Consider the following 17,847-nt stretch of genomic DNA (forward strand, 5'->3'; position numbering starts at 1 on the left):
GTCATTTCCTTCTACGACGGTATATGAGAGTACGTGTTTGTTATTTATTCACCATTCTCACCACCAGGCCTGTAAATAAAACGAGGCCTTGGAAGTTTACGTATTTCCTTTATGAACATTACGTTAAGGTACAACTTTAGGTACAGTTATGTATTCCTAGTACATTTCGGAAGAAAAAATAGTACTTTCAAACGTTGACGTTGTTAAAATCATACAACCATGGGTTTCCACCAACGAATAACATAGACGAAACATATTGTTATCTCGCTCATCTCTTTGGAAAAACAGAGAAAGCAATATTTTTCCTTAAAGGTGTGGAAAAACACGGTTAAACTTGTAGGTGACAATCGAGTTCACAATAGTTTCCGGAGGATGATTTACATGAATTAGTCGAGAATATTGCTTCCAATAAACGGTTTCCATTGTTTTCCATATAAATAATTTATAACGTGACATGAAAAAGGAACTCGGACAGATTCGAAACTAGTAGGTGCCGTAGCCCGATAATGTTACGTAAGTGGTTGCTAATTATTTTTGGAACGAAGTTCCTTATCGCGCGTTGTGAAAGGGGGCTAGACGGAAAAAATTCTTACGAAAAGTTGTCACGACACTTTTTGCCTATAGTAAGTATGTTAACGACGAATGAGCGCTACTTCACCATGGCAACGACGTGACAATATATAACGAAAATTCATAGAAATTAAATGTACTTCTTGTGAAGACTTAAGTTTTTTATTCATAGAATAAACATTGGTTCCTTCACTAATTAATAGAAAGGAACTTCGTTCCATCCGGGTGTCCCTTGACACCTCTCAAGTTTTTTATTTTTAAATTATTTTTTTAAACAAAAAAAAAACATTACATTAAATTTAGTTGAGATAATTTTAAAACTACATTTTATTTCGACGATACAAATTACACAGTCCCAGTACACTTACATATATTGCTAGTTTAACTCACCGTATATCTCTTCAAGCGAAACATTAACAGTACTATTTATTATTAACTCAAGGTTACATACATGTATCTTTTATAAATAGATGTATGGACCCCTAGATTCCCTGTACGCAAATGAGCTTTGATCAAACGACTTGAAAATCACGGCCCGTTTAACATCAGAGAAGATATAACGAGGTAACGATCATGTATCGTTTGAAGTTCTTACAAAGTAAAACTTAAAGAGATTTTAATTAGACCCTTCGTACAAAATGCAACGTTAATATTCGGAAACCTCCGATTTTAGTTGCTAAGACGTACGTAGGTTCGTACAAAGAGCGCGTCGCCGACATTTTGACAGAAGACTGTCGCCATCAGCAGTCGCTCGCAAGCTATTTGTCAGGATCGTCGTGAGGCAATTCGCTGCAATTTTCAAAATGGCGGAGAATATCTATATGTTTTAAATCTACGGACCGAATAGACGATTCGAGTCGACGATTGAACGTTTGTACGTAGCGCGCTACGCGATACTCGCGACGCGTCCATACAATATTAGTTTAAACGACTTATATTGCCTTGTGTGCGAAGGGCCTTAATCTGTAAAAGAATATTATTTGTTGATGAACCAAATAAATAAATAAACTAATAACTACATTTTTTATCCTCACGTTTTATTTAACCTGGGGAATAAAAGTGCAAAAAGCAAAATACACCTCATGTAAAATATTCTACAGCGTATATAGACAGTTAGAAATCAGACGCGTTTAAAATGCGTAACCACGCGCGGATTAACATGTGTTGAATACATTTACGTGGATCAGCAAAAAAAATAACGCTGTTAATTACATAATTTACTAAACCGCATGCGAAACGTCGAGCACTTTCGCTACATAAAGTTTTGCTTGATATTATTGTTAAAATATTTTTTGTAAAATTTCGTAATTAGCTGTTTATGTCGTTGTCAAACATGCGTAATTTTAACGCCCCAATATATTATTGTGATAAAAAATAAAAGAAAAATTATGCATAAAATCTTGGGCCCAACGCAAAGACAAGACGGCAGCTAAAGCGCCCGCTACAACACAGAAATCAAGACGCTGGTGGTTGAGCCGAATATCATCAGAGGAGCCATATAGCTCACAGAGTCCAATGGCTGGGCCACGTAATGAGTTTGGGGAAGATTGGAAAGTAAAAGCAGCGTATCCCGATTAGCAGACCCATCGGCCGGCCTAGATAAAGCTGGCGAGACGCCGTAGAGCTGGACCTGCGGGAGCTACAAGCGATGGACTGACAGGAGAAGGCGCTGGACAAGTGACTTTGAAGACCTCTTATGTAGGAAGCCAAGTAATTATGCTCTAAAATGGCGCATAATTGTAACTCTACTATTTCATGTAACACTTACTACAAAATTAATTACTAGTAATCGATGATGAAAGGCCCAAAAGTATACGAGTAATATAATAATATTATATTAATTGTATAATATTAATTTATTAAGGTGTTTCGTATTTCATTTTAATATTAAGTAGTCGTTATTCTGAAAACAAATGGCTTTTAAGAACCCAATTATCACTAGAAAAGCGATAAGCCCTAAAACTTTCGTTTAATTAACACAAAATAATTTCGTTACTTTATAATATTATTAATACTTATCTCGTTAAACATTTTGACGAAATTAATTTAAAATAAGAGGAAATTATAACAAGATATTTAATTTTAAATAAACCTTATTCATCATCATCATCATCATCATCATCATCAGCTAACTATACATCTCCACTGAGGTTCTCGTAGCCTTAATTAGAAATTATTAGTTAGAAAAACTAGAAAATTAGAAAAACTCGACCAAAGCCTTCCTATACCTACACATACGATTCCTCAGGCCGGTCGTACTGTGCGCCGTGCGACCGGACTTTCAAAACTAAGTTCGGATTTGCCAGTCATCTCCGATCGCACTCTCGGAGATAGCAGGATAGCAAGGTTCGCCATTGACGGATTACGTCACGGAGGACATCATCATCTCGTAGCCTACCCTAAGTCAGGGGTGACTAGGCATTGTCAACCACGCTGGCCCAGTGCGGGTTGACTTCACACATATCATTGAATTTCTTCTCAGATATATGCAGGTTGCATCACGATGTTTTGCTTCACCGTAAGAACATCGGATAAATGTACATATTTAAATCGAAAATCGAAAAAACACAAATAAACCTTATTGTGTATTATAAATAAAAATATTCATTTTACATAGAAATATCTTCTAAGTATCGAATATATATTTTTTTCTGTTAAATCGAGAATCAATAATCTTATCACTTCAACCAAATGTATTGGAAGCAACATTAAATCTACCGTATTTCCGTTACCCAAACACCTGTATAAAAAAACATACAGTCATCTCTGTTTTGTAAAAGAGAAAGAAAGAGATCGCAATATTTAATTCAACATGAGCTTCGGCGGCAGAAACACGCGTTTTCAGATACAAATTTCTTCTATTTATTTTGATTAGATGTGTTTTTTACTTATTGGTCTAGGACTGGGAATAAACAATTTCCTAGTCATCAGATCACGTATTTTATATTTACTATTGCTAGTTTAATATTTTATAAGAAATATTTTCCTATCATTGCAATATTGCAAAGTTTTCAGGAAATTGAAATCGCTCGCACACAGAGCATACCAATGTATAAAAATATTCAAGTTCTTTCTCTTATCTCGCATATTTTCTACGATACCGGAAATTATTTTTGTATTATATAAGTAAAATTATTATAAATATATTTGTATTTTACAAAGTTTAAAATTTTTTATGAAAATTAAAATCTATATATATATAAAAGAAAGTCGTGTTAGTTACACTATTTATAACTCAAGATCGGTCGATCTGATTTAGCTGAAAATTGATGGGGAGGTAGCTTAGAACTAGGAGACGGACGTAGGAACTTTTTTTAGAGTTAATTTGAAAGCGAAATTATTTAATTCTTAACATGGATCAAAAGATATTTTAAACGATGCTTTTTAAGTAGCAATTCCACTGTCTTAACACCCGCATTCAATAATAATTTTATCTCTATTCTGTTTTATAAGTTTTTTGACAGAGGACCAAATACGCAAATGTATTTCTAAGACCATAAATGGGACCACAGAAAAACATTTGTGCGAAATTTAACACGAATTTAATGTTTGTGAGTTTAATTAAATTTATACATAAGGGCTTTTAGAACACATAATAGGTTTACCACAAGCTAATATATTTATACAAGCTATGTTGTTACCTATATATTTTTTAAAGAGTAAGAAGGACAACAATTTTGTACTTGTTTTAAGGCAGTGAAAACACACGCTTAACCATTTTCAAATCGGTATATTTCAATTAATTTATCACTTTTGAATATCAAACTGTATTTCTAACTAGCTTTTACCCGCGACTCCGTCCGCGCGGACCATTAAAAAATGCACACAAGACGTAAATAAATTTTTAATTTTTCACATTTATATCGATACAATTTATTTATTATATTATACATTTATAATTTTATTTAGTTTAAAAGATTTTTTTTTGTATTTTAAGCTTTAATGAATTTTTGGTTAGGAATGATTTGAAATTATCAAAATGCAGATTTGAAACTCAACATATATACAAGAAATAATGACGTAGTAAGTCAGAGTCGGAACAAAACGAAGCAGTTTCCCGTATAATCCTGTGTACTGGAACAATTTAAAGTGGAACAAAGAGGAAGGGAACAAAAACAAAGCACACTTGGTGCTCATTAAAATCGGTAGCAGCTGCGACGACGGGACTCGGCAAGCTCAAAACAGGCTCCTTTGTAATACGAACAGATTTATGAATTTCATTTTCACTTACGTTAACTTCTTAAAATTGTTAACCGTTTAAATAAGAATAGAGAAACTTTTAACTTTTATTTAATTGAGTTTTCATTTTCTTTAAATATTAATGAGCGTAAATTCAACTATATTGCTATTACCCTGCAGTAGGTTAGCATTTTCAATTCTCATACATATGGCATAGTGCCAAACGAGTCGGACTTGCTAATGAATAAATTGACCAATTATGGCGCCGAACGAGTTAGTTTAACTACCACCTTGCTTCTGTTGGCCTGGTACATTTGAAACGTTTACATTTTCCGCAATCTTAGTTATAAAATCTGGGTAAATTGCTCCAATGATTTTGTGGGTTAGTCATTCAAAAGCACCGAAAACTGAAGAGATAAAGATGGTTTAGGAACTTATCTAAAACAATATTGAGATTATCTTTAAATGTAAATTTTATTCAACAATTCTTTTATGAAACTTTATCTTGTCTCGAGAGTTTTAGCTGGTAGGTAAATTACAAACTTTTGTAATAATCTTTTTCAACATCTCAACTCACTTTTAAAATAAACGAAGAATTAGCTACGAAAGTGTTTAAAAAAGGACAAGATTAATTCATAGTTTTAAAATAACTTTTAGCATATTTACCATACTGTGCTTAATTTCATAAATATTAGAGGAAAGCGTAAAGCTTCAATTTTCCTAAATCCATGTTAAATAATTTACAACGATTGAAAAGTTTTGATCCTTTGAATTTATAATTCCGTATCGGCACGATGCAACTTTATAACCGTGTTTAAAGTTGCTCCGTACTTTAATTGTTAAACTCGTTACAAATTACAATTGTAACAGCAGTCGAAATTTATCGCAAAATCTAAAATTATAAAAAGAAAGAAACAAACTCATTTATTACAACACAGATACAAAAGAAAAAAAATCAGAGAAATGTGGTAAAAGGGGCCAACTCAGTGTATGCAGAGACGGCCTAAACAGTCCCTGCGCTGGTTTTCAGTTGGCTCCTTTGCATCCACCTGAATAATTACATAACATGGAAGGAATAACTCAGTCTATTATATTATATAACACACTTTAATGACCGTACAAAAGAACATTACAAATGGCACGTATAAGGAAATAAAAAAATAAGGTAACCTTTTTTTTATTTAATAATTTAAGAGGCTTTGTCGCAATGCGACCATATCGCCCCATAAGCCTTCCAATTAATACCACATTACATCTAATTATCTACATCGTTTCTTAAACACATGTCGGTCAAATTAAACGTCATCCTGGCCTCGTCAGAAGACGGATAAGCCAGGATAAAGGTAACCTTACCTATCATTATTGATGTCATCATTTTTATGCAAAAACAGCTGTGAACGCCTATGTTTACGTGTTATTAACACAACTTATGTTCCTAGAAAGTCTATCTATTAACTAGTAGACGAAACATTTAAATTTTCCTTAAAATGGAAAGATAATGGAACCTTAATGGAACGAAATCCACTGGGATCCGCTTAATAATCATCTTTTAAATCGGTAATCGAAAAGAAATCCTAAAACGAAAATTGTGTTTTTTTAGGAGAGCGAAATTAAATGATAATTATTTTCACATAACATTTACTTAATGTTGTAAGTAAATGTATTGGAAATTATTCTTAAAAGATACCGAAGATTTTCTGTATTATGCAGGGAATTTATTATGATTAAACATGAGCGATGGTTCAAATCCATCTTAGTTCTAGACTGATCAATCAACTTTTTTCTAAAAGACTTCGTGACGTAAGTGACTTGTCGGAATTTATAAATGAGGTTTTCATCTATTAAAAATAAATTCTCATAAGTGTCCTGACATTATGGAAAATATCATGTGTGACAAAAACATCGTAATTTTTATCCTAACTGTTGACAGATGTCTGTGGTCAGCGGTCACTTCGCTATTTCTGCAAATTCAGATGGCCGCTTGTTGCTTGCCACTTTATAATTTAATAAAAAAATAATGTTAATTAAAAATTAAAAAAAATGCAGAAAATAGATAACGCTATTTCATCTATTAGTCTAAAATAAACCTATATGTTCTTCCAGACTATAATTTACATCTGTGCCAAATTTCGTCAGTCGTTCCGGAAATACGCGTACCTACAAATAAACAAACTTCCATTCAACCATCCATCTAAACATTCGCATTTATAATATTAGTAAGATAATAAATCAAGTAATTATACATACTTATTCTTATAAATGTTCTTCTGTTCGTCTAACGTAAAGGAATTCCTGTACAATTTCCTGTCCCACGGACGTTCCTCGTCTCAAAGTCACTTCAACTTGATCCCCTGTTTTCCATTCTCATCGAATTTGAGAGGCAAAACTTTCTCGACTTTATTAACTTTCGTTGTATTAGTTTCAAGGAAATTCCTTAACAATTTCCTATTAACACTAGGCGATTATTCTAGATGAAACATTCTGATGATAATTTAGTATATCAAAATTATCTGAACTAATTTCATGAAGAGTAAATTCTTGCTAATTGTTCCGGTTAAACTAAACAGAATTTAAGTGCTTGCCGCGACGTAGATACTGCAGACCCCCCTACAAACTACTGAAGTTTAAAAAAAATGGTCCTAATTTCGTTAAAATGTATTAGATTTTTGATAATATTTCTTGTAACCATTCCAACTAAGCTCTAAGCTGTTGCTAGGATATAATTCCCGACAATAGTCGAATAGTGGAATTTAACCCTCCACCACGTGTTCGGATACCCGTACCCTTAACCATTAGGCTATTGGCGCTGCTAACTCACCTTTTACTTTTCAGTAAATAACGTTAATAAGGTTGTATTTCAAAGATTAGTCTTCGAATATAATAGAACAAAAAGAAAATAAGCCAATTGAGATTAAGAGTATCTATTTGATGCTGTTTTTCAAAGGTCGTTGAAACTAGCATTAATTTACGTAGTTCAACCATCGTCTGTGTCTTGACGATTTTTGTTCGTATCTTGAAAACATGATATAGTTGTAGTACTTTTTGAACAACGTGAAGTAAACTAAAACTAATTTTAATTTATTAAACTTTCATTAAAGTAGTAAAATGAATAAACTTCAGGGTTCAAATTTAATCAAAAATAAATTAACAATGGCGGATATCTGAAGAGCTTTCGGATAAGCCGTGCAAGTTGAGAATTTGCAATTTAAAAATAAATCTGTTCTCGCTTTAAAAAATAATAATAAACGTTAACGACTGTAAACAAAAGTTCAACAATGCCAGTTCCTTATATAGAAAAGTTTGCCTCTTTTAAATTAATTAAAATGCACTTTCCTACAATAAAAACTGTTTAATAATTATAAAATATTAAATTAAGACATAGCCAATAACATTATTTCTGTTAGTCTTCAAATATTAAATTATACAAAACCCAATTACACTTAATTTAAATCTATATATATAAAAATGAATTGCTGTTCGTTAGTCTCACTAAAACTCGAGAACGCCTGAACGGATTTATCTTATCTTAGTCTTGAAATGTTCGTGGAGGTCTAGGGAAGGTTTAAAAGGCGAGAAAAAATTCATACCGCTATTAAGTTTTTTTTTCCTGCGCGCGGACGGAGTCGCGGGCGACAGCTAGTATAATATAAAAACTAAAATATTTAATTAAGAGGTGTCCCTTTAGGCAAGGTTCCGAAGATACTGGCAGCGTTCCCCCTTTGAATGGCTAGACTAATTTACTTCTACCTTGAAGATAGTCTTCCAATATTTCTTAAACAAAATCGACATTTGTAATATGTCTAGTGAATGGAAAATTATCATTAAGTAGAAGTAAGATTGACAAGCAGTACTATAACAAATCAAAAAGCTACATAAACTCACGCAGGTATAAAAAAGTGATAGGCAAAATTGCAGTATTGCAGAAATTTAACAGAATCTCGTCGAATAATTAGGAGTATATCCAATGTTCAACAAGAAATTAAACTATCCCATCCAATAAACAAACTATGTACGAGTATATACTTTAGTTCCTTATTCCCTAAGTTGGTAAGATAGTATGCAATAAACTTAAATATTCATCTAAGTTCCACTAACTATAGTCGGCTCGCTGCCAGGGATTTCGCAGTTATAGACTAACTAAACTTAACAATATGCGACCTGGGTAATTACATAAATACTTCAGCTGTTTCACTTCATAACTTGTTTTCAATGTACAGTTTATTTTGATTATTTTGAAAAATCAGTCCAGAATATACTAGATTTATGTTATGTAAGATCATGAAGATATATGCTATAATTAAAAAACGAGTTTTTAAAACTCCATCCCAATAGAAATGATACATTCCATGAAATGTCTCTTATTTCCCTTCCATTTAGTAATGCAAGTATAACCATTTGTGTCTCTAATAATTTCAAAAATAATAAAAGTAAAAACAACGAAAATATATATAATACTAGCTGTCGCCCGCGACTCCGTCCGCGCGCAGTTAAAAAAATGAAAAATAGATGTTGGCCGATTCTCAGACCTAGTGAATATGCTCACAAAATTTCATGAGAATCGGTCAAGCCGTTTCGGAGGAGTACGGTGACGAAAACTGTGACACGAGAATTTTATATATTAGATATATAATATATTCTTTGCGTCCTCTCCTCTGTCGATTAAAGGTAGGCAACGCATCTGCAATTGCGGATGTCTATGGGCAGTGATTGCTTCGGTTTTTAGGCGTATTCAGGTGGTCGTTTGCTCGTTTGCCACCGTATAATTTTTTTTTACATAATAGACGGGGCAAACGAGCAGCGGGAACGCCAAGATGTTCATCGACGCCCATGGACATCTGCAATACCAGAGGAATCGCAGATGCGTTGCCGGCTTTTGAGATGGTGATACGCTCGCTTCTTGAAGAACCCTAAGTAGTAATAAACAGAATTTTAAGTTTTCATTTGCAAGTAAAATTTAATTTATAGTAACGAAAAATAGTTTCCAATATACTGGTACTTGTACTCTAAAATGAGCTGTATTATATAAAAATCACGCACGACCCGTCAAATTTTATGGAAAAATATTACTCTTGGTAGCCCGAGGGAAATTTAAGCAAGTTCATGCGAGCCTGGTAAACCTCCTCGGGTACGAGGGGAATTGAACGCTTACCGTAAAATAAATATGACTGACAGCGTTATTTAAATATGAGATATATCAACGAAAATCGGTAAGCTGCGAAAACTTGAAATTTTCTAAGCCGAAAGGCAATTTCAGGATAATTTCATTTGTTTAATTCCAGTATATTATGTTGTTTTTTATCTAATATATAAAATTCTCGTGTCACAGTTTTCGTTGCCATACTCCTCCGAAACGGCTTGACCGATTCTCATGAAATTTTGTGAGCATATTCAGTAGGTCTGAGAATCGGCCAACATCTATTTTTCATTTTTTTTTTTAACTGCGCGCGGACGGAGTCGCGGGCGACAGCTAGTATTTATTATATACTCACATTATTCTCCCTACCTTGCGCTTTGTGTTATAAACCCCTATCCAATAATTTTAGCCCTCAATCTTGTCAAAAAGATATGATGTCTTTTTTATTTCATAAATTTTTGCTCTCCTAAATTACGCATCTTAGTAAATAAGGCATTCGTGACAATTTAATACTATATATAGGTAACATTTTCAAGACGAATTTATTAACATCTTTTTTTAACTTTAACACGGCGCGCAGACCGCAGAACGAGTCAGTCGGGAATACTAACGAACCTAATCCAGTTAGTGAACCGCGCCCGGACAAATATCTACTGATTTTTATCAAATAAAAAATATACCATATAATAAAAGGTAACTTTAATTGGTAAAGAAGAACCAATTGAAAGTTAGTGTTCTTTCAACCAACCCGCACAGGGCCATCGAGGTTGACTATAGTCTAGTCGCCCCTAACTTAGGGTAGGCTCCGAGGCCCTCAGTGGGGACTTATTGAGAGCTGATGATGTTCACTTCTTACTCACATTTGTTCATACGTACGGTGTTATAACGGATGTAAAGATACGTTTTCTCAGTACAAGCGTTAGGGTAGGCGCAGTATGGCGACCGCCCAAGGCGCTAGAATTTGTGAGGGAATTTCTTACGAGTAAAATCGTCGTTTACAATTTTAACATTAAGTTATCGCTAAAGCAACGGCAAGTGAAAGCTCTAGACATTAATAAAACTTGCATAAAAGTTAAACTTTCTATAAGTCTCTTTTAAGTTCTTACAAAATGGAATTTCTGCACAAACCGAGCAACCTATTTATACAAAATTGGAAGCGCAAAGCTCTTTGTACAGTGTCTTTTGTTGCGGCATCTTTACAGCAGTCTTTACTATTTTGAAGATTAAATGATGCTAATTAGTGAGTTAGGAAAAGGTTGACTTTTATAGTCTTGTTTTACTGTTTTTAAAAACAAGTCGCCCGTTTATATTTCCATCAAGTTAAACTAAGATTAAGGCTGATTTTCCAGCGCAAGTGCTATTTCTATGAGCAATATTATGCAGTTTCCACTGTCGCGGTCATTAACGACTAGCAAGATTTGCGCGACTTGTCGCCTAATGGAAAAGGTCATTAATTGGTATCTAAAGTATCTTTTCAACTAATGCATCAGATTGAATAGGTTACAAATACTGAATAATTTGTTTGTAAACCTTCAAGCTTCAAATACTCCAGAGTGGGTTAAAGTAAAATAATTTAATTAGTGTTACTGACCGAGGCGAAGTAGACACGCCGATCCGATTACAGGACAGTCCGTAGTTCAAACTCATGTCATAGAATTTTTATGAAATGTTACGTATAGCTGTTGTTTCTTTTTAACGTCACTCATGAGGCTTTCTTGACGATACTCTTATGTATAAAATTACTTTTTATTTCAATATAACCTTTATGGTAATACGCGATGTCCTAGCACGCCTCAGCTGTCGGCTCAATATAGCGTATCTAATCTACAACCTTCATAAAACGTGTCACCGACAAGCGTTGATTACACGACCTAAAAAGCTCGCTCAGTTGAACATCTAAGCGTGGTTGGTAAAAGCTGTTTATCATTTATGCGCTAAAAATATTGATTTTAATTCTGCTAGTAAATGCCGAAGAAATAAATAAATCACATTAAACTTTGATATCTGAAAGATACACGAATTAAATAGACGTTACTCCACAAAACTATGTACATTTACTAGATGTATGATAATAAAATCTCTCTCTTTCTCTCTCTTTCATGTTTATCCAATCACATTCCATGAACATGGAAGGTGTTAAAAACAAAATTTAAATTCGTGTTATAGCAAATATAAAATTACGATAGCGCGATCTATTACGATTCTAACGCCATCTATTGACACGATTCAAACATAGAAACCGCACTATTAGTTCAATGTTTGCTATACAATGCAATTCGAATGCAAACTGTAATACGATAAATCTAGTAGATTCTAGATGTATACTAGTAATTCTTATCATAACAAAGGCGTAAAACGTTGTTATATATCTAACATTTACTTCAAAGGATATGCAGATATTGTAACAAGATTTATACGGATTGTAAGCGTATGTTAACGGATACAGATATTTTATGCTCCAACACATTTCCATATATCTTGAGTTCCGGATATTATCTCCTCGTCCAAGGACTCCACTGGAAATAGTACTTCATAAAATACATGTTATGAGTTATAGCATACTTACAGTATTTTTAGATCAATATGTGTATTATATTTTCCAAGATATTTATTACTTATACCGTTCTTTCTTCCGCTACGTGAAAGCAAAATACAAATGTCTTCAAATAAAAAATAACTAAATCTAGGACTCGGATAACATAAAATAATTATCACTAAATAGCTGTCGCCCGCGACTCCATCCGCGCGAAGTCTACATACTCGTATATAAAAGAAAGTCGTGTTAGTTACACTATTTATAACTCAAGATCGGTTGAACTGATTTAGCTGAAAATTGATGGGGAGGTAGCTTAGAACCAGGAAACGGACATAGGATAATTTTTACCCCGTTTTCTATTTTTTATTCCGCGCGGACGGAGTCGCGGGTAAAAGCTAGTTTAAAAAAAACTTAATTAATAGCCTATGTGTTTTTCCAGATTATGTTCTACCTTCATGCCAAATATCATCAAGATCCGTTGAGCCGTTCTGGAGATACCTTCTTAGAAACATCCATCTATTCAAACTTTCGCATTTATAATATTAGTAAGATTAAATTTCAACGAAATGGTAACAATGGGTTACCAATGTTAATAATCGTTCCAACATCACACAAACATTATGATTATTTTTTTAAAAAAGGTAAGAGACAAAGAGGTTTTATTGTAATCGGTTACCTTAAATATTATTTGTAACGATAATTAAAATCTATACAAACGCAGTTGTAATGTATTTTCTGTGAAATACAAAACAGTAGAGAAAATTAATTTTGCAGAGTACACTTTCATTTGCATCGACTTTCCTTTGATTATTTTTTCAAAGCTTCAGACAAAAACGTGTAACCACAAAGTTGATTAAAAAGGAAAAAAATCAGATTAATATTAAAAGTAGGTTATATATCTGTTCTTACAAAAAATAACTCATCTCTTTTTGTCATATCTACATATAATTGTCGACCGCGACTCTGTCCGCGTGGAATTAAAAAAAACTTGATAATTAGCCTATGTGTTCTTCCAGATTATGTTCTACATCTGTATCAAATTTCATCAAGACCCATTGAGCCGTTCCGAAGATACATTCAAACAAACATCCATCCATCTAAACATTCGCATTTATAATATTAGAAAGATTTAATTTCTCGTTCAATAAATACTTGAAATGGTTATGCATAATAACGTCCACTAAGAAAACCGAAAGAATAAGAAAGTAGAAACACAAAAAGAGAGAGAGACAGAACACGTGTTTTATGAAAAATTAATGTAACTTTACTTTTCAAATATTTTTTGTCAAACAAAATATCTATTTCAAGGCACAAGTTTCCTTGACAGCTATCCTGCCAGTAGTTTCACAATTATCTGAAGTTATGACAAGGGTCTGAAATTAACATCTGTAACTAATTTACTCCATTCCAAATTATAAACGAAGATTTATATCCTAACTAATTCAAGATAAAGATTTTACAAACAAGTTTTGATTTAAAGAAATCCTATCAATAATCGACAATTATAACAAAGTGAAGACACGGCACATCCCATAGTTTACCTACATTATAACTTGATTAAGGTTGTTGGCTTCTATTTATTTCTTTACAAATTAACAAGCATTAAAAATATGCCTCGATTTGAAGAACTCTGTTGTTAGCAAGATTTATGAGTCATCTGTAAGGATGGAAGAGTTGCAGGAACGTATGAATGTTTAGTTAGCTCGGTGTCGTTGAACTGTCGCAGTTTAGTCACGTTCCTGGTGTCCAAATGGTCGAACAGCTGGCGCGAAGCCAAACCCGATACATACACTAATGGATAAATTGATCAATTGTGGCTATAATCAAGTTAGTTTAACTATAGCCTTGCTTCTGCTAGCCTAGTATATGTGAAAGGAAAAACTCAGCTGGCTTCAAATTCCAACCATTCAAGAAGATGATTTTAAAATAAAAAACGAGAAACTATTTTCCACGAATTTAAAAAAAAAATTACGAATTTTATATAAAAATTATTTCAAAAGCAGCGGCCGAACATCTCCAAAAGTAGGTTAAAATCAACAAAACTTCATTTAATATCTACGAACTGCGAAAAAATTGAAAACTTTTGTAATAATATTTTAAGGTAAAAAAATCAGGCATGCTTGAAAAACCTTCGCCTACGAGCGGAGAGAGAATGAAAAAATTAAAACAATAGCTTCCTATTTTAACATCCTTTTACAGGCTTCTTTAATTAGATGCAGGTAAAATTTTGCATTACAATCTCTAAAACATTCTGCTTTAATATCTATATCAGAGGTATGAGTGCATTTTCATAGATGACTGAAATTTCTATCTCGAGAAAACAAAAGATATAAAGAATAATTGAGAAACTCTATATCCCGAGGCACAATAGGGTGGCGGACAATGTGAACGTCATTATCGGATTGCTTGCTTGGAATTTATGTTCTCCTGGTATTTCTCTTGGCAGACGATGGAATTTAAGGCCTGTTTTTTCTGTAGCTGCTTCATTGAAGAAAAAAACTCACAGTCATTTAATTCGAATTTAAAATAAGGCAAAGAAAATTAAAATAAAAAAACCTACTAAAGATTACAGGTCATAAACTTCCACCCTTGTACAAATAAAAAAAATATTTGGTAAAGTTTCGAATAATATATCAATAAAGGTGTGTCCAAACCTACCTCTGATGCTAAGGGAAAAGTCGACGTACTAACGAGTGCCGTAATTTCCCTTAGGATACAACTTAGGTATATACTCGTAGAATTATAACGATACTCATTTTTTGATTAGATAATCATTTTTTCATTTAATTTCAATTCTAAAATTTATATTTGTTTCTCGTACATTCTGTAAAATAAATTTTGTTAACAAATTCACTAAACAAAGTTATCAAACTTTCATATGTTAAAGTTAATCCACGGATATAGAAATATTTAAAAAAGATCTTGAGCGTCTTTCATAGTGGTTGTATAATGTTTTTGTAAATGTATTTCAACAATGGAAATTCAATAATAACCTTAACATTTCCATTTTTAAAATCTCTTTATTTAAAAAATATAACATATAAAAAAGTGATTAACATTTTATAATTACGCGTTTCATTTTAATTCATTGCGTCAGCTTAATTATTTAAAGTATTCGTGTTTTGTTACAGAACAACGTACTCAAAAGGGTGGAAAATTTTACCGGACGCCGAATTTATAATGGAGAATTAAAAAAATACCTTTCAGGCTTTCTCTTAAATCAAAAAAATGAAAAATAAAAATACAGATAAAGATCGAAACGAAATTTATTGATAAAATTTTTAAGTAGACTAAATACTTATGTTTTAAAATTGAATAGAAATATAAGCGAAATTTATACAAATGCACCGTGCCTTTGTTCAATAGGGGTAGGCAGAAATTACGTATTTACCTATGAAACTGGCACACATGCGTGTATGTCGATTACTTCTTCTATATTTAAACAAATTATCTTAACATTAGTAAGACCTTGCCTAGTTTTTAGATCGAAACATAATTACCAGTCAATAATAAAACTAAAATCCTATTACTAATACAATAATTAATATTATCAATTAAAAAAAAAATTAATAATGAACGCAGAAAATAATGTTCGAAGCGTAAAATATTTTTGTTAACTTTACTTTGATTGTAACAGAGGGAGATTATTTTTGTAAAACATTTGTGTAGGCTAGAATGACATTTTAAACTAGAAAATGTAATAAAAATACAGGACCAAACCATAAAAAATAGGACAGTGTTTCAATTACACTTTATCTTAAAATATATCAAAGCCTTTTATCTCACGCTGATATTATATATTACCAGAAATCATAATTTTTCAGAAATGAATAACAAAGTAGTTACACCGGAAATAGTTTTAGTAATTCATATTTAAGGTTAAAACATTACTCTTTTATAACCACGTTGATGTCAGTAATATTAATCACCGGCGGTTAAAAGGTTAAATAAAACATGTATTTAACTAGACAGTGTGTTACAGTATTTTTTGAAGTAACACAGATAATGTTCAAAATATGGTTAACCACCATTCGTTTGAAAGACGTTTAATAATATAAAAGTATTAAACGTCTAGACAATTAAAAGTTTTTCAAAAACAAGATTAACATACTTAATTTTTCTTTATGTAAATTAAACTGAAACAGTTTCAAAAAGACCTCCGTTTTTAACATTAAAAAGAGCTTTAAATCAGAATGAAAGTCAGATTAACTCCCCAAAGCGATGTTAAGCTCATAACGTTGGGGTATGAGAAAAAGCTCCCGACTACGAAACATTTAAACACTCCCCAATGATTTAAAATATCCACAAAAATCTAAACTTTTCCAATTTTCAACAAAGGAATGTACCGAAAATTAAACATTAAAATAGAACATAATTTATAGATATCAAGTTTATGTACATAATTATATCATATGGCTTACCTTTTTATAGCCGCAAGAAAAATTCAACACAAAACACTGAATTTAAATTTAAAAAAAGAGCACCGATTCCCGAATCGAAAGACACGTCTGCCTCCGACCGCTCCCGCGCGTCGACTGAATTTCAGAGGGTTGCAACCCCCCGGTGCAATGCCTATATGAACTAACTATATACGTATTTCTCGCGCCCCATTCGTACCTTTAATTTCCTTTGCACATATTGACCTTCTTCACCTTAATTCGTATCACTTGAACCAATTGCTCAGATCAACTGTATTGTATTCAAAAAAGAATCTTAAATTAATCTACATACCGTATAAATTTGTCTGCTTTATAAGTGATACAACAATCGCTTACAACAGGACATCATATTATTGTGTTTGCTAATAATTTGCGTAAGACAAGAACACTAAAGCATAAATATACCTAACTAAAACTAGTCTATGAATACATATTGAAGAAAACGTTTCTTTCTTGTGTTTAATTTATACATCCGTTTAATTAATTTTCTTTATTACACCTCCTTCGAATACATCAAAACATCTGTGTAAAAAAATACTGCTATCCTTTTCATTTTTATTACAATAACTGAGAAAACATGTTTTAATAAATACAATTTAAAGCAGTGTAAGTTCGTAAAACTATCGTTTCGTTTTTGTTTCTTGATTTCAATAAGAAGTGAAATTCCTGAAAATTAATATATTCACCAATTCATTCAATAAAAATCACGTTTTTTTCTGTTAAATACAACGGATACAAATATTGTTTTATATCGCATGTCCCAATGCAAATAAAGCTGTCAACACGTCAGGGATACCTTGATGAATGTTCACGTAATGTCGCATGAAATGCGCAATGTCTATCGAACGAAGGGGGAAAATAAATAACGCTTCCACTGTCGTTAACACCTGCACAAAAACATATTGTCATCTGTTTTTTTTTTTTTTCAAAAAGTATGAGAAGAATGGAAACTTAATATGAACTTTAACACATGAGTACAGTCAGTTACC

The 17,847-nt window shown here is 32.4% G+C and overlaps 1 protein-coding gene across 1 annotated transcript in view; it reads right to left on the reverse strand.

The window, feature by feature from the left end:
• LOC106713020 (uncharacterized protein CG3556) overlaps window positions 1-17,055 on the reverse strand; it is a 37,286-nt gene extending 20,231 nt beyond the window's left edge. The window contains exon 1 of the mRNA XM_045683136.1: window positions 16,841-17,055. The gene's annotated coding sequence lies outside the window, so the exon portion shown is untranslated. The remainder of the gene's footprint in view (window positions 1-16,840) is intronic.
• Between the last annotated feature and the right edge of the window lie 792 nt (window positions 17,056-17,847).

The sequence above is a fragment of the Papilio machaon genome, chromosome 21 (assembly GCF_912999745.1).
Source record: "Papilio machaon chromosome 21, ilPapMach1.1, whole genome shotgun sequence".
NCBI lineage: Eukaryota > Metazoa > Arthropoda > Insecta > Lepidoptera > Papilionidae > Papilio > Papilio machaon.